This window comes from Polypterus senegalus, chromosome 16 (genome assembly GCF_016835505.1).
Source record: "Polypterus senegalus isolate Bchr_013 chromosome 16, ASM1683550v1, whole genome shotgun sequence".
Lineage (NCBI taxonomy): Eukaryota > Metazoa > Chordata > Cladistia > Polypteriformes > Polypteridae > Polypterus > Polypterus senegalus.
In genome coordinates this window covers 77,784,245-77,811,763 of record NC_053169.1, presented here as the reverse complement: position 1 = coordinate 77,811,763, position 27,519 = coordinate 77,784,245, and the positions used below count along the sequence as shown (strand labels likewise).

Here is a 27,519-nt window from a genome sequence, read left to right as displayed (position 1 = left end):
GATAGATAGATAGATAGATACTTTATTAATCCCAAGGGGAAATTCACATAATTCAGCAGCAGTATACTGATACAAAAAACAATATTAAATTAAAGAGTAATAAAAATGCATGTAAAAACAGACAATAACTTTGAATAATGTTAGTATTTATCCCCCTGGGTGGAATTGAAGAGTCACATAGTGTGGGGTCTCCTCAATCTGTCAGTGGAGCAGGACGGTGACAGTAGTCTGTCACTGAAGCTGCTCCTCTGCCTGGAGATGACACTGTTCAGTGGATGCAGTGGATTCTCCATGATTGACAGGAGTTTGCTTAGCGCCAGTCGCTTTGCCACAGATATCAAACTGTCCAGCTTCATTCCTACAATAGAGCCTGTCTTCCTCACCAGTTTGTCCAGGTGTGAGACGTCCTTCCTCTTGATGCTGCCTCCCCAGCACACCACCACGTAGAAGAGGGCACTCGCCACAACCGTCTGGTAGAACATCTGCAGCATCTTATTGCAGATGTTGAAGGACGCCAACCTTCTAAGGAAGTATAGTCGGCTCTGGCCTTTCTTACACAGAGCATCAGTATTGGCAGTATTGCCCATTATCAATTAAGTCAGTGTGGCTCAGAGTCCTCTACCATGCCCACTTCAAAATTTCATTGAATTTAGTTCTTAAACATATCAAATTGGTCTGAAGGACTCCTAATCATCAGCAAACTGAATTTAATGTTTTGTCCAGCGATTATGTGGTAATAAATGATATGCTTAGGATTGTCTGTGACTTTTGCTCCCTGTTTTGGGACTGCTCTTCTGCGTTTAGTTTTTGGTCTTGGGTGATTTTCTTAATTCCATATTCTCCATTAGCATTTACTTGCTTCTTAACATTTCCTACGTCTAGAGTTTTCCTCACTTTGTTTATTTATTATCCAGCTGAAGCTATTTTCATTAGAGATAATCACTGTTAAATTTGCATTTGCCTCTCACTGGAAATATCCTAATTTTTTCTTTTTATGTCCGGAAATCTTTCTTTTTTAATCAGGTCCTCCTGGAGCGATCAGCAGCAATGATCAATGGGTCACCTGGCTCTTATGTTGATAAATGAATGTACACGGTACAGCATGGATGCACGCAGGTCCTGACCACAATCCTACTCCTTAACTACTCTTCTCCATAATGAGGTTGGTGTTCTGCTGTTCCCTCACTTGCTGCTCCTTATGGACTCCTTTATTTCTCTGTTGTTGCTATCAGCTTTAATGGAGCAGGTTTGTGTTGGGTTGGGTTGTATTATGGGTTCGTAGGATGAGATCCAAGCAGAAGGTTTTTACCTTATTATAATTCCTGACAGAATGTCTTATGATTTCCTTTAAAGTGTTTGCTTTGTATTTCAGTAAAAAAAAAAAACTGATCTCAATAGAATATACAATGTCTTAACAGAGAATGTCCTTTGAGTCTGGAGTCCGGAGCAGTTTAGGCAGAAGACAGTACCAGTGTAAAGGCATGCAAGGAATGGAAAGTAAAAAAGTGAATGCTTGCTGGCATATTTGAGGTAGGCAGGCAGGTGAGCTACAAAGGACTTCCAAACCTGTGCAAACACAAAGCGGCAGCAATGTTTAGTTTGATGTTTTACAGTTTTCAAATATCTTTAATTATATCTGTTATGTATGTCGAAACTGGCATGTGTTAACACTCTAAAAACCTACATTAAATTACACCTATCACCATTGACATTCAAAACTTATTTTCTCTACGGTCAACGAAATCAGATTAATATTTAAATATTTTTATTTGTTCTTGCCATCTTTCATGTTTTAGTAAGAACCTGTATGATGTAGCACCTCATCTGTAACTGTGTTTTAACATTTATTGATATTCTGACTTTTATACTCTAATTGTGTTTTGAGCTCCCCTGCTAAGCAATGGTTGATCACCTGGCTACTGTTGCTTACAAGGCGAGTATTTTTAGAGAGTTCCATTCCTGTGGGGCCTGCCTAGTCTTGACAGCTTTTTGTCCCAAGGCTCTGCTTTTTTTTGGCTGTTGATTTATTTGTTTGAGATGCTCCTTAACTTTGGTTTTGCCTATCCCTATATATACCTAATCTCAAACTAGCATATGATTTTGCTTACCTGCTTGTTTAGAGTTTGTAAATTGTGGTTTGATGAACAGAGGACTCATAGGTTACAAAGAGTGGAGTCTAAGAGGATCATGGTACATCAACATTATATTTTAAGAAGGAATTTGGTGCCAGCATTGAGGTAGTATTTTGCTCAGCCAGAATAAAGAGAAAGGCTTCACTGTTATTTTTACTAAGTGCTCTACCAGGACTTTAGTCAGGTGAACCAATAACACAAAGCTGCAGACTGAGTGACAATGAGGAGGAAAAGGGAGTGTAAGAAATGTGTATGATGAGAGAAGAAGAATTGATTGCTGCTAATCAATAAATTAATTATCTGTGCTACCTCTGGCAGTCCAAGTAATTAATTAAAAAAAAGAGTAAGATGCCCATCCAAGGACACCAGGTTAATGTAGTTTGTGCAAAGACTTTAACTTCTGCCCACCTAAGAATCTCTGTCTCACCTTATAGCTGGAACACCAGAAACATTAACAGATTTATACTATTTGTGTATGAATGAGGTTAATAAATCAGTGAAAGTCTACATTAAATACTTTGCCTTTATCTGTTGTTGTCCAGATGTGGTGATAGACTATTTTTCAGCAAATAACCCAGACACACTAGCTGCAATAAACCAAATAATACAATTTATTCATAATGTAAGGATAATAAAAGATGGATTTATGCAAGTATATCTAGGTTGTAATGGATGGCATGGAAGGACTGGCATCCCTGCCAGGATGGACTCCCTTTCCTTACCTGGTCCAGGCTCAGTTGGTGAATGAGCAAAAAGAGTGTCAGGGTGTTTCCTGCCTTAACCAGGAGGGTGACAGAAGATGCCAGTGAATGAGTGAGTACACTGGTGTTGCTGGTTGGAACGAGGAACAATAACTGTCAGGAAGGTCAGTGTGTTGGAAGAACAAAGGACTACAGGCTCCTCTAATATGCTAGATGGCAGCACCTCTGGGTCAAGATTCCTACACAGACACCCACAGTGCATGATGGGACCTGTAGTTCCAAGGAGCAGCCGTGTTGAGCCACTTGGCGACCTCCAGGGTTATTGTCCCCTAATTTGTAGGGCTTCTGTTTGACCCGGAAACACTTTCAACAGACTATGCCCTAGAAGCAAAAGTATTCCCGGTTCCAAGATAAAAAAAGCCACTTGAATCCATCCAGGCCAGAGTCAGGTAGAAGAGGAACAAAGCGTGCCTGAGGGTCTGGAAGGAGAGAGAAAAAGAGAAAGAGAAGAATTGTTTTATGTTTATACCACTAGCAAAGGCCTTTGTAAGGTATTTGTGGAAATAAGCTTTTTTTTATTGTACTGGGACTTGCGTCATGGTGGTTGTATCTCAAGTTTGGGGTGGTGCACCGCCTCCTAGTTATGACAAGATATGCTTGTATATAGAAATATATAAAAGAAATACAATAACAAACAACACAAAACTTAAGTTTATGATAGCTTAGTTGAACTAAGTTAGGTGCATAACTTCTAAATGCTATCTCTCAGCTCATGTAGATCTTTTTCTCTCCTATACACAAAGAGTCACAACTTATGAATTCTGATCTTTCAATTCATGTGGTCAGGATGGATAAATTCTTTAGCTAGTTATTAAGCTTCTGTTGCCTGCACCATGGCATTCTCTTGTTCACAGCTATTCTGTACTGGGTTACCCACTACCTCCCCACCTCTGCAAACAAAGGTTTTAGTGTATAAGTGTGTTTGAGATGCTGCTCTAAATATTTCTACTGGATTTAGGAAGAAACTCATAACAGCTAAAGGCTTGCCCTCTTTTCAGTTACAGTGATACATTAATTGTACAGAAGTTGTACTTCCTTGTACAGAATGGATTGCTTGATACCAACCAACCAGTCTGGCTTCAAGAGGAACCACTCCACTGAGACAGCTCTACTAACTGTGGTTGACCAGGTATGATGTGCTAAAGCTACTAACATGTCATTGGTTCTGATCCTGCTAGGTCTCTCCTCTGCATTTAACATGGTCAACCATGACACCCTTCTTGCCACCTTCTCTCACCTTGGTATTATTGAAACTGCTCTCTGATGATTTGAGTCCTACATCTCGGGTAGATCCTACAGTGTGTCCTGATGAGGAGAGTTGTCAAAGTCACACCAGACATTCATTAGTGTACCCCAACTATTGGCACTGGGCCCTCTACTTTTTGCTCTGTACACCACCTTGCTGGGCTCCATCATCCAATCCAATGGTTTCTCTTATCAGGGCTATGCAGATGACATATAGCCATACCTGTCATTCCCTCCAGATGACAATACAGTATCAGCTATAGTCTCTGCATAATATATCTCACTGATATCTCAACCTGGATGAAGGACCACCATCTACAGCTCAACCTGACAAAAACTGAGTTTCTTGTGATCCCACAAGCCAATCTGTTAAACTCCCCAGCTCTTTGCAGCTTGTCTCACTGTCACTAACATCTGCCAAGTCAGTACGCAACCATGGGGTGATGATTGATGAGCCGCTATTTTTTTCTGCTGTTTCTCATTCACGCAGGTTCACACTGTATAACATCCACAAGATCAGACCTGATCTGACAGAGCATGCACCACAACTTCTGGTCCAGGTGTTGGTCTTGTTGGTTCTAGACTACTGCAACTCGCTTCTGGCAGGAGTACTTGCATGTGCTTTAAAGCCGCTGCAGATGGTCCAGAATGCAGCCTTCAATCTTGTACTTAACCAGATGGCATGGGCACATGTCACTCCTCTCTTCAGGTCACTACTGTGTCTCCCTGTAGCAGTACACATTAAGATCAAATCCCTGATACTTGCCTGCAGAGTGGTCAATTGGTCAGCACCTGAATATATGGAGACACTGGTGAAGTGCTATATGCCCGCTCGCCCACTCAGGTTTGCCCGTGAACAGCATCTGGTGATGCCACCTCTGTGTACTATCAAGTCTCAATCCAGACACTTTTCCAGTGTAGTTCCTAGTTGGTAGAACAAATTACCTTCCTCCTTCCTTACTGCTGCTGACTCCCTCAATGTATTTAAGAAGCAAATCAAAACCCATCTGTTCTGTGAATATCTGTCTAATTGATAGGAAAAAAACAAAAAAAAATTTGCTCTGTGATATTTTTATTGTTTTTTGTTAGACTAAGTTCAATTGCTTTATTAATCCAATGATTGTATATTTTTCAGTTATTGCATCTTTTTCTCTTGTGGTAATCAACTTTCTATTACCTGTCCTATTACATTTGCTGAAAAAACAGGGCCAAGGCTAATGTTACTTGATTATATTTACCCCTTTTGTAAGTCACTTTGGATAAAAGTGTCTGCCACGCAAATAAATGTAAATGTATTTGGCTTTATCCTAACAATTTAATTATTATTACTATTTCTTGGAGCCAAAGTAGGTGTACTTATAGTCTGGTGTACACAGTGCTTTGTTCTTTTCCTGGTCAGCTTTTACCAGCACACAGAAAGCTCTTCATGGCACTTTTTTTCTTTATTCGGAACTCTTTTCCTTCTTTGCATTGGTCGTGCTTTCTGGTTGTGGGCAGTACTGCAATTTTCACGTTAAAGTTTTTGCATGCAATATTCTTAGCAGCTAGAAAAGTTATGAATGATGGGTAGCTGGTGATCAGTCAGCTCCCACCATTAGCAAGACCAAAGCTTGACTTTAATGTATGGCCTTTCTCCACTTGTGCACTTAGTATTCCTAATATGGAACAAAGTGGGCATTGCCCAGGCTGCTAGGCTTCAGTGGCACACCAGGCCTTTTTTTTCCTTGATTTACCCCTTTGCTACACTTTTTCAAATTACAAATCAAACAATTCTGACGTCTGACGTAACATTGCAGACTTTCATTTGAAGGGGATTTGCATAAATTTTGGTCACATATTCTATGTTGCCACACTAACCCTCACACGCTGTCTTGAATGTCAGACACTACTGAAGTAAATGATGTCTGAAATGAAAGCACCAAATGGCAGAGCATAGTTAAGAGAAATTTGTGAATCTATTGATGCAGAATAAATGGTTAAACACTCTCATGTACAACTTCAAATTGTGCAGTAATGGAGTCAACTCTAATCAACACAAACTATTCTGATGTGCTGGCTTACATATCAGAGAAGCTAGATTTAATTGTCTTGCCATAACCAGTGTACAGTAACTGAAATCTTCCATGTAGACACTGATGATAAAACGCCTACTGACTATTTGTGTTTTGAAGCATGACATGCCTGAACGGACATCAGCTTCCAAACAGGATGGGTATGTAGGACAAAGTGGGCATTGCCCATTCTGCTAGGCCTTAAAGGCACACCAGGTCTGTTAAGCAGATTTAACAGGGATGCAGGCATCCAGCTTTACCTTCCCATAGCTTGCATTCCAAAGTAAATGGGTGAATTCTTTATACCAGGACCTGCTGATAACAAAGGTGTAAATCGGAGTTTAACTGACATCTGTGCAGAGGCCACTCTGCACACGTTTTGAGCCATAATGTGCAAAATAAACTCAAGCTGGAGCAAAGAACTGTAAGCTGATGATTGGCAACTGTCATGGATAAAACAATACACGAATGGCGTGACACTGATTTTGTAACTCGAAGTGACTTTGATTCAATAACAAGGGGATACACATTCTGTAAAAACTAGCTGTACCCTAATTACTGAAGAGAAACTCTAAGAGAGAGAGAGAAAGGCCCAATCTCACTGAACTCCCTGGTGACTCTCCCAGGGCACTCTCTATGTGGCACTCTGTTCCAGGGGAAAACTCTGCTCTCACTCTGTTGTCTCTGAAAGCAAACAGCTGATGATCCGCTCCCTCTCTGGAGAGTAGAATCCTGGGATCCAGTCTTCTGAGCATCAGCCTTTACTTCAAGTAGGTACCTTCAGCAAACTCTCATGCAAAGAAGACTAATGCTATAAAGCTATGAAGCTTGTGAAGGGAAGAGGGTGCCAGAGAGCCCCAAACCCCAAACACAAACACACCAGACAGTCCCGGGTTCAAACAAAGGTGTGTTTAATGCACAATACCACAGTATCCACAAGCACACAATAACAGTTATCTCACCTCCAGTTCACCTCTCCTGTCTCACCACCACAGTGATCGCCTCCAGTCGATTGTTGCCTTTCTTCCAACTTCTAGCTCCAACTCTCCCGGACAAGGGAGTGCGGTCCCTTTTATTGAGGACCTGGGAGTACTTCCGGTGCCATGGCTGCTGCCCACATAACTGGGAGTACATCTCTTTGCAGCGCCCCATCCACTAGGGAAGCTTGTCCAGGTGTAATATCCTTCCCTCTGTTGGATGCACAGCACAACACAGATAAATGAACACCCAGCAAAAAGAAATATTGCCCTCCAACACAAGAAGAATCCTCCAGTTGAACCCGGAGCAGCAACAAAGCAACAACTCCACATAACATTGGACATCATCTTTAAAGACTCGGTATCATAAAACTATTTATCTGTACCAAGATGCTATAAATTAGAACTCTGAATAGCAAGTAAACAGCCACCCTCCTCTATGTTATATGTTTGTATGTCTAGTCTATCTGTGTCCTCTTATATATCAATATATGCATGTAGTTATATTTCAATAATCCGTTTGTTTATCTATAACCTGTATTATTCTCTTTCTTAAAGTGAGTGTGCTTCAATTACCTTGATATAAGTCTAATGGCTGGAGACCTGTCTCCTGCAACAAAGAAAGGTACGGTAAATAAAGCAGGAGCCTTATCAAATTATTTAATTAATTCCCAACATGTCAAAGGTAAAATCGATAATTAATTGACCAAGTTAAATCTCTCCTCATTCCCTGCACTCAGCAAGGTTTGGGCTAATGGCACCTCTCATCCAACTCCTTTACAGGTGATCTTCCATTTTTCCAGTTCAGCACCAGCGTACCCTTTGGAGTGAAAAGGAATACTCTAATCTTTATTATGGCCACCCTGTGGCAACAGGCCTCTGCTATAGAGAGCTGAATTTACAGCCTGGTAGCAGTGAGCTTGTTAGAGAAAGGCCAGGTTTGGGGTCTGCAAGGGTTTTTAAAGGAAGGAATTGACATCTATGACATTGGTTTCTTGGGTGCACATAATGTCATACATTTTAATTGACTACTGGAGCAAAGTTTTATCCATCAAGATTGCAAGATGTTGCGTTCTGGATCTTTGTTTCAACTTGAATGTTTAGATGGTTTCTCAAAGCACTATCTCTGAGGTGTCACTTTGTTTGCGATTGATCATTTCCTCAGATATGGCACAGAGGCTGCATTCTGGAGAGAGGCCCTGTGAAGGAGTTGACATTATGAGTGTCTGGTAGCAGCTTTCTAAGTAAAAAAGATTTCTGTTCTAAGCATAGCAGAATGGATAAGGCCAGTCTGTCCTACAGAGAACTCACAACACCTCCTGTCTGCTGGTGGTCACAAAGTCTAAGAAATTGACAGGTGGGACTCTGCTCTGCCTAGTATAGAATGAGCAGCTGGGCAACTGCTTTGGAGAGACAGGTCATTTAAAAGTAACAGAAAACTCAGAGGGGCAGGAATGTCACCTGTCACTGACATAAACAAGACCACTCAGAATCTGGAAGTGAATCCTGGCTTGACTGGAAGTGACTTGAGAAGTCATTTAAAACCCTTCCCTTGAAAAAGCATCTGATTCTAAAGACCTTGTAAAAGTAAGTCTGCACAAGAGACTCAAAATCAATTACTTTGGAATTAAATTTTATTTTTCTTTGCTTTAGACTATGATTTTGGCTTTCCATTTTGCTTTTGGTCAACTATATAATGATCTCATGAAGACATAGCAACGACAGTTCTCTTGTCCAAACCTTAAAAATATCTGCACACCTGCCTGTCACAAATTCAAAATCTGTCCAACTAGAAATGCCTTTTTGTCCAACTGGAACGTAATTGGAGGAGGATCATTCTGAACAGAGTCAGGGGGTGATTTTAACATGTGCTCGACTTACAGGAGGAGAGGAGGCAAGGAGCGGAAGCACATACACATGAAGAAGTTAATTAACAGAGTTAGTGTTTAATGGCAGCAGAGGAGAATATCTAATATCTAAAACTTACCGGGACTGGAAAACAAGTTGAAGCCAATGGAAAAAAAAATAAAATAAAATCTGGTTGGAGTAAATGCCAACATCCTACTAGGAAAAGAAACCACTGGAGCAAAGTTATTGTTTAGGAAAAAGACTAAACACAAGTGTCTCACAGCCAAACTGCTGAATTCCATGGCAAAAGCGACATTTCTGAAGGCACTGAAGTTACTCAGAAGACAAAAATAAAGATGAAATTGGCACAAAACACTAGTTTTATCTGTTCTCTGCCTGCTGAGGACACATTTATATGTTATGTGCCCTGCGATATTTACAATTTAGGTTTTCCTGCCAAGAGTACAGACAGCTTCACCTGCCAAAAATGCAAAGTTAATTTAGAGTTGGATGTCTAGTCTGTCTGCATCCTCTTATATATCAATATATGTATGTAGTTGTCATATTTCAATAATCCTTTTGTTTATCAATAAACTGTATCATTCTCTTTCTTAAATTGAGTGTGCTTCAATTACCTTGATATAAGTTTAATGGCCGGAGAGCTTAGGCAAACCAAAAATTGGATTGACTTGTTTAGACGATTCTTTCATTTTTGTCTCAGCTTCAAACCGTCTAGGCCCCACTGTAGTCTGTAGACCAGAATTCAGCAGCACCAATCAAGTCTCAAGATAAATGAGTAGCAGTGAAACAAGGGTGTAAGAAATCAGAAACATAGTTCCTCTGCACTCAGGTCACCTATTCAGACCCTGAACTTATATTCAGCACTCAGCAGCAGTAAAGGCTGAGCAAAAATAATTGCTTATATTTGGTGATTCCATAGTTCAGAATATTAGAATTCCAAACAATCCAGCAGTTAAAGTAAAATGCCACCTTTTGGTGAAGGTATTCCACATTAAGGCTAAATTGGACTTCCTGGTCAGAGTGGCCACCTTTCTGCTACATGTTGGCACTAACAATATTGCTTTGCAGTAATCTGAGTTTTTGAAGAGGAACTTCATATCCTTTTGTACTAAAGCAAAAAGAAAATGACAGAACTTAATAATGTCTGGCTTCTTACCAAGATTATACAGAAAGGATGTAGCATATAGCAGATTGCATTCCCTTCACTGTTAACTAGAAACCTGTGCCTGTGTTTATCAAGTATGCCAGAGTAGGGGAACAGTCCTAAGTGGCACAAAATTCTCAGAGTAACACAAAGTTGGCCCTACTCTTAGGAGCAGGAGTAAAAGAATCTGATCAATTTTCCTAATATAAGAAACTACTCCTAACTTCACCAGCATTTAAGAGAGCTTGTGAGCTGTTCTAACTCCCTGGGTGCTGCCAGAAGATGGTGTTCAGGCAGAGATCAGCATGCACATGTCCAGAAAGACTGAATGTTTTGTAAATACCCAACAAAAATGAATTAATGGAAAGATATGGATTTCACAGAGATTGAATAATATTCGTAACATTATAATATTCCTGTGTGTTATTTGATTGATCCATCAACGCAGAGAAATCATGCGCTATCAGCTGAAATGAAAGTGTTAGTAACGTTATGCTTTTTGAATGCGCTTAAAACATGTGAGGTAATATGGAGATTAATCCATTTGTGTAACACTCCTAATAACCTAATGTAAAGCAAACTGCATTCATAAAAATGTGGCTACTAAAGATCATTGTTCCAAAAATGGATAAACACATATGTCATTCACAAGTAATACAACAGCATGAACACACAGGTGGTCATGGATACAAACTGTATTGTAGTAGTCAGCATATTACCCTTAAGATAGGTTGGTCTGGATAGGTGATTGCCAGCCTAATGTCATACAGACATGCTGAACTTTGCATTCTGCAAACCCCTGGGAACAATCGCTTTACACTTCACAAGTCAAGATGGTTCAAGAAGGTTGGTATAGACTCCTAGGAAACTAAATAAGAGAATTCAGAGAAGATAAATGGGGTTTACTGAGACAGATTGGCGGGTCATGCACCTCTGAGAGATGATCGGGAACATAAGAACATAAGAAAATGATAAATTTGACAAACAAGAGGAGACCGTTCAGTCCATCAAGCCAGTTTATTTAGCTAATAGCTAAGCTGTCTGAATATCTCATCCAGATTCTTCTTAAAGGTTGTCAAGATTTCTGCTTCAACTACATGTATCAGTAGTTTGTTCCAGAGTTCAACAACTCTTTGTTTAAAGAAGTGTTTCCTGGCTTCAGTTCTAAATGTAATTCCCCTTAATTTCCAGTGATGTTCTCAAGTATGTGATTCACCGTTAGGAAGAAAGAATTCTACTCTATCTACATTATCAATGCCATTGAGGATTTTAAAGACTTGGATTAGGTCCCCATGCAGTCTCCTCAGCTTGAGCTTGTCACAGTAGGACATGTCCTCAAGTCCCAGGATGTACTCTATTGCTCTCCTCTGCACAGCTTCAAGTGCTGCTGTGTCTTTCTTGTAGTGTGGCGTCCAGAACTGCACAAAATACTTCAGATTTGGTCTTATGAGTGTGTTGTAGTTTGAGCATAACGTCCTTTGACTTAAATGCAACAGTTTTTATGATATAACCCTAACATTCTATTTGTCTTTTCAGTTGCTTCATTCATTGCTTAGTTTCAGAGGTCCCTTACAGTATGACTACAGTGTCTCCCATCTTGTATTTATAATTGATGTTCCTATTGCCCAGTGTAGCACTTTGCACTTTTCTACAACAAACTGCATTCTCCAGGCCAAATTCATATGCAAAGAACTCTTCCCAGAATGAAATGGTGTTTGGTCAAGCAGAGGTTCTATGAGGAACCATACAAGCCAGTAAACAACCATAAACTGTCGTTATAGAATCAGGATTTGTAAGAGTGTGTGGCTTCTAATAAATTATACTTCAAGCTTAAACTGAGCATCTGGCTCAAATAAATGACCACTACATTCTATTACACAGGCGTGAGAACCACATTGGATTGCGAGGTTCTATTTTTAGAAGGTTTGTTTCCTAGTTTAAAATCATTTTCAATATTTGCAGGACACTAATGAAATTACTCCATCATTCTTGTCTGAAATCAAAGATTGTGCCAGACTACTATGACTGATACAATGGTTTTCTTTATATGTTGTCATGGAAATATTTCTTCACCAATAGAATTGCATATACATTAGCTGTTAATTTGATAGAAAATTCTGGATATTAATATACAGGGGGTCCTCGGGTTACAACATCTCAACATATGACGTTTCGAGTTTACAACGCTCACTCCTATAAAAACTTTAAAAAAAATTGAGACATGAGAAGGAATAAAGGTAACGATTTTTTTTTTTACATTCTTTTTCTGTTACAGTGTACAGTACAGTATATTTATGTCCTTTGCCTTTTTCTGTGGCTTAGTTGTGTTTTTATGTTCTAGATTATGATTTTGCAAATGTGCTAGGATAGGTAAGTGACTTAGGCTATGTTGTGTTTCGACTTACACCAAAATTCAGGTTACATTACTGTCGTAGGAACGGAACTGTGTCGTAACCTGAGGACCCCCTGTACCTTGATATTATTATGCTTTTCCTGTATTGCTCAAATAGTAAAACATTATATGATTTAAATGTACTTGTCTACAGTTTGTCTTTCATTTAACTGGGATGGCACTGTAGTGGCACTGCAGCCTTACAATAAGGAGACCAAGGTTCACATCCTGGGTTCTCCCTGCTTGGAATGTGCATTTGTCGCTGTGTCTGTGTGGGATTATTCCAGATGTTTCGGTTTCCTCCTAGAGTTCTACAGTCATGCAAGTTAGGTGGATTGGTGATACTAAATTGGCTCTAGTGTGGGTTTAGTGTGTGTGTGTGTGTTTGCCCTTTGATGGACTGGGTTTGTTCCTGTTTTGCACCCAGTGCTTGCAGAGATAGGCTCCAGTACCCCCTTCCGACCCTGTTCAGGACTATGCAGGTTCTAAAATGACTGACTAACTGACTGTAATCTGGCCATCCTGCTGTTGTCACAGTGTGGCCTCTGTGTTTCTGTTCATGATGTTTTCTGCAGATAGTCATCTGTGACACATCCACATTTTCCTTCTGAAGTGTGTTTATGGTCGTTTGGAGCTTTTTCTTTACCATAGTGAGGATTCTTCTGTAACCAGCTGTGGAGGCCTACCAATCCCTTTGTGATTTCTGAGCTCACCAGTGTGTTTTTTCTTCTTAATGAAATTCCAGACAGTTGGTTTAGGTCATCCTAAAGTTTTACTGATGTCTTGAATGGCTTTATTATTGTTTTAAAGCCTCACAATGGCTTCTTTGACTTTCATTGGCACAGCTCTTGTCCTCATGTTGAACAATGGTGACTACAGTCTTGAAAGGGTAGAAGCAAGCTGAGTTATCTTATGAAGCAATGAAAGCAAGGAATCACAAACACCTGCGACTCCAAATGTCCCAAACATTATGGTGCCCTGATAAAGCATTGTCATTTCTACATAGTGTGAACAAAATGTGCCCAAATACCCTTAAATTAAAGTCTCCAATTAACACTTCAGTCATTTATCATTTGATTGTTTGAATTGTTTGATTTGTAGTTTTAAATGAAGGAGCAAAGGTATAAAGCAAGGAAAAATGTGTCTTTGTCTCAAACATTATGGAGGATACTGTACAAAACTACATATATTATTTATCTATTGACTTTTCTAGGTTCTTAGAAATATGAGAATTTGCTGATGTATGAAGGCCCACTGATAAGGAAGGAGAGAAAACAAGTGACATTGTCCAATCAGTTCAAGAGCATTCAACTTTATTGGTTCCACAATCAAAAGGAAAAAGTCAAGTCAAAATTGTAGGGCCATATGAAGATGTGTCCACTCTTTCAATATTTCATTATGTAGCATGTTATAGGCTCTGGATGGAAGTTTTAATGAAAAATGACATAGCGTCTCAAACTGGGTCTACGATTAGCGATGATAAATACATTCCAGTGTCTTTGAGTTATAGCTGGAAATTAGCGTGGGTGAGTAGTGAATAGTGCTATACAAAAGAAAACTGAATTGAAATTCAGGTTTTAGGGATAAATTGATTAAAGTGGCAAGGCATTGTAGGACAAAGTGGGTACTGCCCATTCTGCTAAGCTTTTAGTGGAACACAAGGCCTGTTATGACAACAGATTTAACAAGGATGCACCTTCACCTTCCCGAAACCTACAATGCAGAATAAATGTCTAAACTGCATCTTTTATCATGCCAGGATCAGCATGTACTTCACCTGGTAACAAAGATAAAATTAGAGTTGAACTGGCAGCTTTGCAAAGTTCTCCTTCAGACCAAAAGGCACCAAATGGAAATCCAAGTCCAAACAAAGCGCTGTCATTGAAAAAGTGACAACAGTGATGGGCAAAATATGCACATGTGAGCATTGATTTTGTAACTGCGAGTGACTTTAACCCAATTAGAAGAGTTTACAACTTCCATCAAAAACTAGCTGCACTCATCTCCCTTGGGGAAAAATCAGCAGGCAATCTCTGAAAACACTTCTTGCATTCTCTGAAACCTAAAAGCTCATGAGCCGCTACCTCCCTTGGGATCTGAATGCTGACAATCTCTTATCTTTTAGGACCTGAAAGCTGAGGTCCATAAGTTCGGTGTCAGTGATTAAGCCCAGTCTGAGAAGACTGAAAAGCAGCCATTACAGTCAACCCTCGTTTATCGCGGTTAATCCGTTCCAGACTCTGCCGCGATAAATGAATTTCCGCGAAGTAGAAACCATATGTTTGTATGGTTATTTTTATATATTTTAAGCCCTTATACACTCTCCCACACTGTTAACATTATTAGAGCCCTCTAGACATGAAATAACACCCTTTAGTCAAACGTTTAAACTGTGCTTCATTACAAGACAGAGATGGCAGTTCTTTCTCACAATTAAAAGAATGCAAACATATCTTATCTTCAAAGGAGCACCGTGAAGAGCAGATAATGTCAGAGAGAGCGCTCGCTAAGAAAACCAAACAATCAAAAAATCAATACCTGCTTTTAAGTATACAGAAGCACCACAATAAAGCGGCATTTTGTAGAGGAGCGTCCTATCTTCTAGGCAAACAACCTCTGTGTAAACAGCCCCCTCTGCTCACACCCCCTCCGTCAGGCAGAGAGACAGAGAGAAGCAAACAAAACAAGCGCCACGCAGGAAGCATATCTTATAGCATTGAGGAGTTTTAGTTAATATGTATTACATGCTCTGATTGGGTAGCTTCTAAGCCATCCGCCAATAGCGTCCCTTGTATGAAATCAACTGGGCAATCAAACTGACGAAGCATGTAACCTAAATTAAAAGACACATTGTCCGCAGAAAGCGGCGAACCAGCGAAAAATCTGTGATATATATTTAGATGTGCTTACATTTAAAATCCGCGATAGAGTGAAGCCGCGAAAGTCGAAGCACGATATAGCGAGGGATTACTGTACTTCAAGGAGAGAACTTCAGTTTCTAAATTCTTGTGTCAGAAAGAGTCATTATTGTTTTTATGAAAGTTGCAGATGGTACAGCAAAAAACACAGAACACCACAAAGAACCGTATGAGAAAGGCTGCACTCAAACACACAACAAATCCTCCACCTGAGCAACAAAAAACAACTCCACACAACAACCAGACATCACCCTTAAAGACATGGTCCTGTAAAACTATTGATCTGTGCCAAGATAAATTAAAACTCTAAAAAGCAAGTAGATAGCTTGCCTGTTCAGTACTGCGTATTTGTCTATCTGTTCTGTCTTGAAATATTTCTTCTATAGTTATCATAATTTATCAATCCTTTTGTTTTTTCAATAGATTATGTTATTCGGTTTCTCAAAAAAGGTTTTCTTCAGTTACCTTGATATACATCTAACAGAAATCACCTCCTACAGAGAAAGCTAAGAGAAATAAAGTATGAGCTTTACCAAATTATTTAATTAATTATTGGTATTACCGAAGGCAAAACCGATAATTAAATAATCAATTTTAAATTATTTTCCTCATTCCTACATTTCTTTCCCAACCCTAAAGGATGGATTTTTTAAAAATCCCTTCTTTTTCCTACATTTTATTTTATTGCCCCTGCAAAATTTATTAAACAAAGTGAACAAAGTATCCCAGCAGGAATACAGCGTGAGGCAGGAACAATCTCTGAACTAGCTAGTGCTGTGACACAGTGTCCTCACCTTAATTATTAACAATATAGATTATTTAAATTATGTTAACATTTTATCTGTATAATATAATAATCATATTTTGCCGCATTTCATCTTAAAAATGATATCATCATCATATGTAAATACGCGCTTTATAAAGTGGCTCAGGATGTGCAATATTATAACTGTATCGCAAGTTTACAGCAAGGTAATTGCACTAATAAGTACAAACAGTTCTACAAGGAGCACTTGATGGACTGATTGATTGTGTTTATAGTTGTTAGGATGAAATTGTTTCTGAATTGCGTGGTCCGTACAGGAAAGGGAAAGACTTTGTGATACTCTATAATAAAAAAAATTAACAACTATGTAAAAGGAAATATAAATAGAGGCTGGTTTAAAGCAGAAGGTGGCATGGCTCTACCTAACTTTCAGTTTTATTACTGGGTGGCAAATACAAGCTATAAAAGCCTGGACATGGACACAAATAAGTGAACATACACAGGCTTGGTCTGCAATGGAAATAAAATCCTGCAGTACTTCTTTATATTCCTTGCTTTGTACCCCAATAAGTTCAAGTCATCGCCAATATACTAACAACCCAATTGTGCTTCACTCACTCAGAATATGGAACCAATGCAGGAAGTACTTTAAGACAGAGAAGCTTTTATCTGTGGCACCTCTGCACAAGAACCACCTTTTGCTACCCTCTCAAATATGCAGTTTTTAATGTGTGGAAAACATCTGGGATTAAATTACTTAGAGAGCTGTATATAGACAACAGTTTCACTCCAAATTTAACTTTCCAGCAACACATTTCTTTCACTACCTTCAAATTAGAAACTTTGTTAAACAGAACCTGCCCAATTTTCCTCACCCCCCACCTGTTTATATTCCAGAAGAAATATTGAGGACTCAGTATTTCTATAATATATAAAAACATTTTAAAGTCCCTCCCATTCAAAGATCCCAGAGGACAGTGGGAAAAGGATCTCTCACTCAACATCTCAGAAAAGGAGTGGATGGTAGCAATGCACAGAATTCAGTCGAGCTCCATATGGGCAAAGCATACAATTATTCAATTTAAAATTATATATCAAGCACATCTGTCTCGTTTAAAATTGTCCAAAATCCAATCTGCGAACATTGCAATCAAGTTCCAGCCTCACTGGGTCACATGTTTTGGGTGTGTACCAAATTAACATCATTTTGGACCAAAATCTTTAAATGCCTATCAGACAGCCTTGGTGTCACAATCCCTCCTGACCCACTAACAGTTGTGTTTGGTGGACTCCCAGATGGGCTTAAAGTGGAGAAGGACAAACAAATTGTAATTACCTTTACTACACTATTGGCACGTAGACTTATCCTGATCAATTGGAAGAATCCTAACTTTCCTATTCTAAGTCAGTGGGTAACTGATGTTATTTGAAATGGGAAAATATCAAATTCGCACTTAGAGGATCTGTTCAAAACTTTTTCAAAGCCTGGCAGGATCTAATCAATAACATTTTAGAATAAACATTTAAATTGAGGAAGCAGATTCTCTCCCTTCTTTTTTATTCTATTTATATTTATTAATTTATCTATATACTTATTTTTACTATCATAAAGTTTTATTCTGTTGGCTTAGCTCTCTTTCTCAGGGGTGGGGGTCGATTTGTTTATAACCTAGTTTTATTAACCTTGACTTGCTTGTATGGAATGCTATTTAATTTTAAGGATTTATTTAAAAATACTTCTATCAATTTATCATAACCTTTGGAAGTAACAAATGGCTCTTACATGTGTTGAGGGTTTATACAGTATATGTAATCGCAAACTTCAAATCCTGTAAATGCCAAAAGGGACTCTGCTTTGTTGGGCCCTTGAGCAAGGCCCTTAACCTACAATTGCTGAGAGCTTTGAGTAGTGAGAAAAGCACTATATCAATGCAAAGAATTATTATTATTATTATTATTATTATTATTATTATTATTATTATTATTAAGCACTTGAGGATAAATATTATCTGGTCCTGGTGATTTGTTTAATTTCAGCCTATTTAATCTTAGCAGTACTTCTCCCTCTACAATTTCCAAATCACTCAGTCTCACCATAGTAGTCCCTGTTACCGCTAGGAGGTTATCTACTTTTTCACATGTGAAGATCTCAGAAAAATGCATGTTTAGAGCATCTGCCAATTCACAGTCTGTGTTTTTTAATTCTCCTTTACTATTCCTGATACATTGCACATATTCATCGACTGTTCCTTTCCTACTAAAATACTGAAAGACTCTCTTTGGGTCATCTTTCGCCTTATCTGCAATATCCCTCTAACTGACTTTAACCTTCCATAATATCCTTCTTAATGGTTGTCCTCATGCTCTAATGTGCCCTGTGCTTCACATTGGAGTTATCAGTCTTATATAAATGCTTTTTCCTTTGCAGCTTCTTTTTTATTTTCTTACCCACTGCAGAGGTTTTTTTTATTTCCTACTAGACATTAAGCCCGTTACAATAACGGGCGCTAGTACAGTATTACATAAACATTAGTAGGAACAGTATACTGTATATTAAATGGCAAGGGACCTTGACCTCATTCTGTTTGTTGTCTTAATTTTTTTTGCTAAAAATATTTTTGCAAGAAGCCTAAAGTAAAATAATATTAAAAATAAAAGAAAAGTATATGACAATACAATAAGTATAATTAATATTGCCTTAATGTAAAACTTTGTAACAATCTGTAATACATAATATCTAAAGAAGATATTTAGGAAAAAGTTTTTATTTTTTCACTTCATGAAATTTTTTAATAACATTTTTTGTAAATACTCTGTCTGTGTTTGGCAACAGTTTGCCTTTTTCAGGACCATCTACAACGTTGACAACATCTGTAAAACTTGTAACTCTTGATAATGCAACATATAACTGACCGTGGCTGAATGCTGGCCCTTAAGCTCAGCCTTCTGTGAAAAGACAATGGGAAAAGCACGGGGGAAAATATAAGAATTTCAGCGAATACCAAGTGGAGGCAAAGGAAAAACATACTATTTGTTCAAATAAACCGTGGTATAATCAACAAAAGGAAGTTGATCGAGTGACATAGCGTGTTGGAGAAACTTGAAAGCTCACATTCACAAAATCGCACAGTGCGGAAATAAAAAGAAGTCACATATCAAAGTCGCCGTGAAAGAAGAGTTGTAAGCCCACTGTCTGAGTGTCATATGAAAGCTTATTAGGGTACAGAGAAAAAAGGCACACGGTGGGGAAAAAGCACGAAATGTCAACTTCAATCTCGACATTTCCACTTTAATCACGTAGTTTATTTTGTCATTAAAGTAGAACATCATAAACTTCATCTTAAAATCGTTTAATTAACCAGTTTCTCAAATCACATCGTAATTAAAGTAGCACGTTAAATGCTTTGTTTTGTATTTGATCTTCTATGTGCTCTGTGTGTGAATCACTACTTGCTTCTTAAACCGGCTCTCTTCCTCCAACTGGACACAGAATCCATTACATTTGTGATATTACAGCTCTCTGAATAACTAAAATACTGAGATGTATACGTGATGTCATTTTCATGATGATAGGAGTTAAAGCACGTTATTAAACATGTTTCACTTCGATGAAATAATTTATTGCAGCAGTACTCAGGGGCGGCTCTAGGCTTGTGGTGGCACTGGGCAGAGGAAGAATCGGTGGCTCCTTCGCCGCCGTCAGTAAGGTAGCTTATGCACAGTGGATGGCCTCGTCTGTTGCAGACAGTGCATAGCCGCCTCGTGCTCATGACACAAGCATTTAACTTTTGCTGAAATTTGTCGCTGCGTTTTTAGCTGTGTTATTTTCTCTTTCTGTTTTATATTCAATATATATTGGCGTAGCCGTCACTGCAGTCAGTGCTTTTCTTTCCCCAAGTAACCGATCGCCATACAATAAGCTCTGTAATAGACGTTAAGCCATCTGTAAGTTTAGCGCCGATTCTTCAAAACGTTTAAAGAACATTGAAATATCTTCGTAGTACATGTTTAATTATTCTATCCTTAACAACACTCCCAGTGAAGAATATAGATTATTTAAATGAAGTTAAAGTTTTATCTGTATAATTTAACAAACATATTTTGCTGCATTTCACCTTAAAAATGATATCATCATCATATATAAATACGCGCTTTATAAAGTGGCTCAGGTTGTGCGATATTATAATTAGTGCAAGTTTACAGTGGGGTGATTGTACTTATAAGTCCTAACAGTTCTACAAGGAGCAATTGATTGAGTGCATTTAAAGTTCTTGGGATTAAACTGTTTCTGAACCGCGAGGTCCGTACAGGAAAGGCTTTAAAACGTTTTGCAGTGGCTGAGACAGCGTGTCCATGAAGCTGTATACCGAGAATTCTCTTTCCGATCAGTTGCTGCTGTGATTCACACTCAGATACAATGATATAAATACTCCGAGTCGTGCAGTGAGAGTAATATGGAAAAAGATGATCAGCTGTGGCAACTCCTAACGGGAGGAGCTGAAAGAAGAAGAAGAAAAATAAGAAAAGGAAGGTGTAGTGAGAGCAACAACGCTAAATCTGTTATGGTATTTGGAATACTATGGCTGTTCCCTGGACCATTATATTGTTACAAGTTAATTACAATCAGATGCATTACACTAATAAACAATATGCGGTTAGTTTCTGTGTATTTATAAAGCCGCGTCATGAAAATAATGAGTAATCACACAGGAACAATAGCATTGCTTTGATGCTGGGTGCCGCCAGTCTGCAAAACCGAGCGGAGAACTTGCGTACGACAAGGCATGAGGTACCGTGGAAAAGTGCGTGGCTTTACGCCAAGTGTAGGTTTTATACATCGCGATTTGAACGTGGAAAAGTTCTTACGCAACATTTCTGTGCGTACGCACCGTTTATACATGAGGCCCCTGGACACACACAGGTGTTTATTAAAAAGGATTATTTCCAAATTTTGGATGTACTCATCAGCATTTTATGTGAAACATTTTTAAACCTGTTCCACCGCTCCTCGACTGTCTCCACATTTAAAGGTTTATCTCAGTTTATGCCTTTCCAATTTTGACACATCTGTTCAAAATGTAATCTCTGCATCTGTGCTCTTCCAAAACACTGAGAATTGCATTATATTATGCTCACTTGACTCAATCACTTCTATATCCTCAATTCCATCCGATTATTGCAAAATGCTAAATCGAGATGGGCTTCACTCCGCATACTTAACATGCTGTGTTAAAAAGCAGTCATTGATTACATCTACAAACTCCTGCTCTTGTGCTCCGCTATTTGCAAGGTTAGCCCAGTTAATATCTAGGTAAATAAAGCCCCCCATGACTAGAATATCCTTCTGTAAGCTTACCTTTTTAATACTATTACAAAGATGCATGTTGAAGTTACTGTCTGCATTGGGGGGTCAATAGCAAACTCCTAAAATAAGACCTCTTTCCTTAATGCTTTCCAGATGAATCCAGACGTCCTCACTAAAATGTGGCTAACCTTCCAAATGGAAGAAGACTTTCATTTAGATTTGGTTTTCCATAAACAGCAAACCCCCCTTTTCTGGTCTGTTTATCCTTCCTAAAATTGTGCACCCACTTATGTTATACTTATCCTCATTTTTTTTTTATTTAGCCAGGTTTCTATTGCTGCTATAATATCATAATTACACTTGGCCATATACACTCACCTAAAGGATTATTAGGAACACCTCTTCAATTTCTCATTAATGCAATTATCTAATCAACCAATCACATGGCAGTTGCTTCTATGCATTTAGGGGTGTGGTCCTGGTCAAGACAATCTCCTGAACTCCAAACTGAATGTCAGAATGGGAAAGAAAGGTGATTTAAGCAATTCTGAGTGTGGCATGGTTGTTGGTGCCAGACGGGCCGGTCTGAGTATTTCACAATCTGCTCAGTTACTGGATTTTCACGCACAACCATTTCTAGGGTTTACAAAGAATGGTGTGAAAAGGGAAAAACATCTAGTATGCAGCAGTCCTGTGGGCGAAAATGCCTTGTTGATGCTAGAGGTCAGAGGAGAATGGGCCGACTGATTCAAGCTGATAGAAGAGCAACTTTGACTGAAATAACCACTCGTTACAACCGAGGTATGCGGCAAAGCATTTGTGAAGCCACAACACGCACAACCTTGAGGCGGATGGGCTACAACAGCAGAAGACCCCACCGGGTACCACTCATCTCCACTACAAATAGGAAAAAGAGGCTACAATTTGCACGAGCTCACCAAAATTGGACAGTTGAAGACTGGAAAAATGTTGCCTGGTCTGATGAGTCTCGATTTCTGTTGAGACATTCAAATGGTAGAGTCAGAATTTGGCGTAAACAGAATGAGAACATGGATCCATCATGTCTTGTTACCACTGTGCAGGCTGGTGGTGGTGGTGTAATGGTGTGGGGGATGTTTTCTTGGCACACTTTAGGCCCCTTAGTGCCAACTGGGCATCGTTTAAATGCCACGGGCTACCTGAGCATTGTTTCTGACCATGTCCATCCCTTCATGACCACCATGTACCCATCCTCTGATGGCTACTTCCAGCAGGATAATGCACCATGTCACAAAGCTTGAATCATTTCAAATTGGTTTATTGAACATGACAATGAGTTCACTGTACTAAAATGGCCCCCACAGTCACCAGATCTCAACCCAATAGAGCATCTTTGGGATGTGGTGGAACGGGAGCTTCGTGCCCTGGATGTGTATCCCACAAATCTCCATCAACTGCAAGATGCTATCCTATCAATATGGGCCAACATTTCTAAAGAATGCTTTCAGCACCTTGTTGAATCAATGCCACGTAGAATTAAGGCAGTTCTGAAGGCGAAAGGGGGTCAAACACCATATTAGTATGGTGTTCCTAATAATCCTTTAGGTGAGTGTACAACTCCAACTTACTTCTTTTTTTGATACTTTTAGCATCAAAGGAAGCCAATTATAATGTTTTACTTATTTTACTTTTGCACCTAAACCACAGACTATATTTTACATTAACATGTGTATTTGTTTTTACTTCATCATTTGTCTCCTCATGAACAACTCTAAACCTGGCCTGTCTGAACCTCCTTGCCCCCATCCCTCATAATTGCTTAGTTTATGGTTAACAATCTGCAAACTTGATGATAAAAATATATTGAATAGAATGAATGAATAGAAGTCATTTGAAAAATAACTTTATTTAAAACAAGGTAAATAAATTGCATTGATTAATTATCTTTTGACTGCTTGATTGCTTATCTGGTGCCATGAGTCGACTAAGTTAGTTGACCATATACTGTATATTATCCATTCAAGAATATGTCAATAACCTCACGCCATCCCCAGTCTAAAGAGAAATGCATTTCTCTCAGCGTTACTAAAGCTTATGCTAAGCATTTAGACTGGCAGTGATATAACTAAAGAATCTATTTTGAAGGATAATTATTGCTTTATTAGTAACATGTTTGCTTTATACTTTTATCTTTACGTAATATTCATGTGAGAAATATGCTTGAATACAGGCAAAAATATTCACTTTTTTATTATATGTCTACTGTTATTTCTCTTTGTATGGCTCTCTTGTCATTATGATAATGATCCTCTTCTAGGATCCCAGTATAGTACCGATATTCTTATATAAAATTAGGGGGCTTTGCCCCAGCTGACTTCGCTTGCCAACCCCCCGGCCTGCACTACGCACCAGCCACTTCGTATGCGGATTTCACTTTCACCAAACAACAAATCTTTTAATTCTCATGGATACGGCTCTTCATTAGGAAGAAACACTACTTTTCCCTGATGGCAACATGAATTAAACGATCTACAAGTCTCCGACTTAAAGTTTAAATACGAACAATATACTTAATCTATTTTCACTGTTCCGTTATTTCACCGAGTAATAATTTCCATTTGTTTGCGCTAATGTAATCTTTACTATCATTTTTTGGAAACTTTTGAATTTTAGTACTTTCATTATCTCTAACCTGCTCTGCATGTTTATTGCACCAATGTTTCGAACCTCTTTACGACTTTCTACTTTGTCATCTACTCTTTGTCTTTTACTTCCGGCCCCAGGCATGTTTAAATCACTTAGCACAAAGGCTTGCCTTGCAGGACTTGAAAGTGTCTCTTTTCTAAAGATCACGTCTTGTCCCAGGCTATAAAGTCTCGTCTCCTCCCAGGATTTTTTATATAATACAGAGATGTTTAAGAACTCCTGGTTTACACTTACTATTGGGTGACTTACTGCACAACAGCCCTACTTTGAAATTGTAGCATTTGTCTGGATTTGGGCTTCATTTTTAGAATTGCTTGTACCCTTATAAATGTTTCTGTGTGATTGAGTAGTCATGCTGTTGAGGTGGGCTTTTGCGCTAAGAAAAAGCCACCAATGCTGATTTTGTATTAATAAACTAAAATTTGACTACTATAAGATAAGTCATAGATGGCTTTATATGAGAGTGGATCTGGACCAACAGCTGAAATTCCCCTGAGAGATCGCCACAACCTCCTCACAATGAGGTATTATCCTGGGGTCTGCCTCTGCCAGGGCAGTGGTCAAGATCACCGTCCCCAGCAAATGAAAGTATGGAAGCTACAGATACTTTGGAAAATACATCCATCCATCCATTTTCCAACCCACTGAATCCGAACACAGGGTCACGGGGGTCTGCTGGAGCCAATCCCAGCCAACACAGGGCACAAGGCAGGAACCAATCCTGGGCAGGGTGCCAACCCACTGCAGGACAAACACAAGCACCAAGCACACACTAGGGCCAATTTAGAATCTCCAATCCACCTAACCTGCATGTCTTTGGACTGTGGGAGGAAACCCGCACAGACACGGGGAGAACATGCACACTCCACGCGGGGAGGACCCGGGAGGTGAACCCGGGTCTCCTATCTGCGAGGCAGCAGCGCCACCACTGCGCCACCGTGCCGCCCTACTTTGGAAAATCCACCCAACAATTCCTGAAAGCTCTTGGAATCACTGGGTCCAGACAGAAGAAGGAGCTGGCTGAGGGAGCAGAGTAAGGAGAGTTTCTGGCTGTAGCTCTGAAGGGAAGCTGCAAGGTAGGATGAAAAGGATCTTATGGTCAGCTGAAGGCAGTGGTGCACTCTTAAAAATAATGGTTCTTTAATGGCACTTTATGGTTCTTTACTGCATTGTGTGGTTCCTCACAGAATCATTGCTTGACAAAGAAACACTTCATTCTGGAATAGGCTGATACTTTGTGCTTTGAAAAATGTAATAAAATAACAGAAATCTTTAATATTTGGTCAAATATAGCAGGACACTAACAGGTCAAGAACACCTGAAATTAGCCCAAGTTACTTTATGTATGCAGTGAGAGTCCTCTTCAAATCAGGACCCATTGGTATTTCAGAACTCTGTTACTAACTTTTCATATTTATTTACTGTATGGAACCTGTTACAGATCTAAATAAATAAAGGTTCTTACTGGAATCTTCAAGTAGATAGGTCTTTTGGGAATTAAAACCAGTTCCCCTATGGCACTGCTCTGAAGAAGCACTCTGGCAACTTTATTTTTAAGAGTGATAGGGAGATGTTCTGGGTTTAAAGGGGTGAAACATCTGCAAAGGGGGGCTTTCAGCTGTTGACCCTGAAGCTAACCCTATGGTTTTACTGTGAAATAATATAATGCATTTTTACGGATTTTTTACATCTTGAGATAATCAAAGCAGGAAAGCCTTGTAATGACAAGTCGGACTTGTGTAAGCTGAGGTGTCTCGCGAAATGTATTGTTTAAGTTGAAGCTTTTAGGAAGATGCTTAAAAGGTTTCTCAGATCAGTGTGAATTTACTGGGAGCTGATGCAACCAACATATTAATTAAAAGGAGGCACCTTTATGTTAAATAATCGATTGCAACGAGTGCAGAATGCAGCTGCTAGAATCCTAACTAGGAAAAGAAAATCCAAGCACATTTCTCCAGTTTTGATGTCGCTACACTGGTTGCCTGTGTCATTCAGGATTGACTTTAAAATACTGCTTATGGTTTATAAAGCCTTAAATAATCTCGCTCCATCTTATATATCGGAATGTCTGACACGTTACCAAATCGTAACCTCAGATCCTCAAATGAGTGTCTGCTTAGAATTCCAAGAGCAAAACTTAAAAGAAGTGGTGAGGCGGGCGGCCTTCTGCTGCTATGCACCTAAAATCTGGAATAGCCTGCCAATAGGAATTCATCAGGCTGATACAGTGGAGCACTTTAAAACACTGCTGAAAACACATTACTTTAACATGGCCTTCTGATAACTTCACCTTCATTTAATTCTGATACTCTGTGTAAGGAGTAGCTCCACTGACAGACTGAGGAGACCCCACACTATGCGACTCTTCAATTCCACCCGGGGGAGTAATTGCGAACATTAATTCTATTTTAATTTTTTTCATTTTTATTACTATTTAATTTAATATTGTTTCTTTGTATCAGTATACTGCTGCTGGATTATGTGAATTTCCCCTTGGGATTAATAAAGTATCTATCTATCTATCTATCTATCTATCTATCTATCTATCTATCTATCTATCAATTATATAGTGCCTTTCATATCTATCTATCTATCTATCTATCTATCTATCTATCTATCTATCATATAGTGCTATCTATCTATTATCTATCTATCTATCTATCTATCTATCTATCTATCTATCTATCTATCATATAGTGCCTTAACTATCTATCTATCTATCTATCTATCTATCTATCTATCTATCTATCTATCTATCTATCTATCTATTCAATTCATTATAATAACTATTCATGGTGACTCTAAAATCCATACTAACCCCTACTCTCTCTTCTGTTTCTTTTCCCAGTTTTCTGTGGTGGTGACCTGCGCCACCACCACCACCTAATCAAAGCACCGTGATGTCCCTACATTGATGGATTAAAAGCCAGAAGTCTACATGACCACCATCATCAAGTCCTTCTATGAGAACCCTAAATACAAAGAGGACTGTTTCATTTATGTTAGGTAGAATGCCCAGAGGGGGCTGGGTGGTCCCGTGGCCTGGAACCCCTGCAGATTTTATTTTTTCTCTCCAACCTTCTGGAGTTTTTTTTTTTTTTTGTTTTTTCAGTCCTCCCTGGCCATCGGACCTTACTCTTATTCTATGTTAATCAGTGTTGTCTTATTCTAATTCTTACTTTGTCTCTTATTTCTCTTTTCTTCATCATGTAAAGCACTTTGAGCTACTGTTTGTATGAAAATGTGCTATATAAATAAATGTTGTTGTTGATTA

The 27,519-nt window shown here is 38.9% G+C and overlaps 1 long non-coding RNA gene across 2 annotated transcripts; it reads left to right on the top strand.

The window, feature by feature from the left end:
• The first annotated feature begins 1,027 nt into the window (after nt 1-1,027).
• Nucleotides 1,028-27,133, top strand: LOC120516883. Of its 2 annotated transcripts, XR_005630934.1 has the most exons (4): nt 1,028-1,162; nt 3,892-4,022; nt 7,725-7,791; nt 7,950-9,549. It is a non-coding gene; the product is annotated as an uncharacterized LOC120516883 (long non-coding RNA). The 2 variants fall into 2 exon arrangements; XR_005630935.1 differs by lacking the exons at nt 7,725-7,791; nt 7,950-9,549 and adding an exon at nt 27,094-27,133.
• Nucleotides 27,134-27,519: the final 386 nt, after the last annotated feature.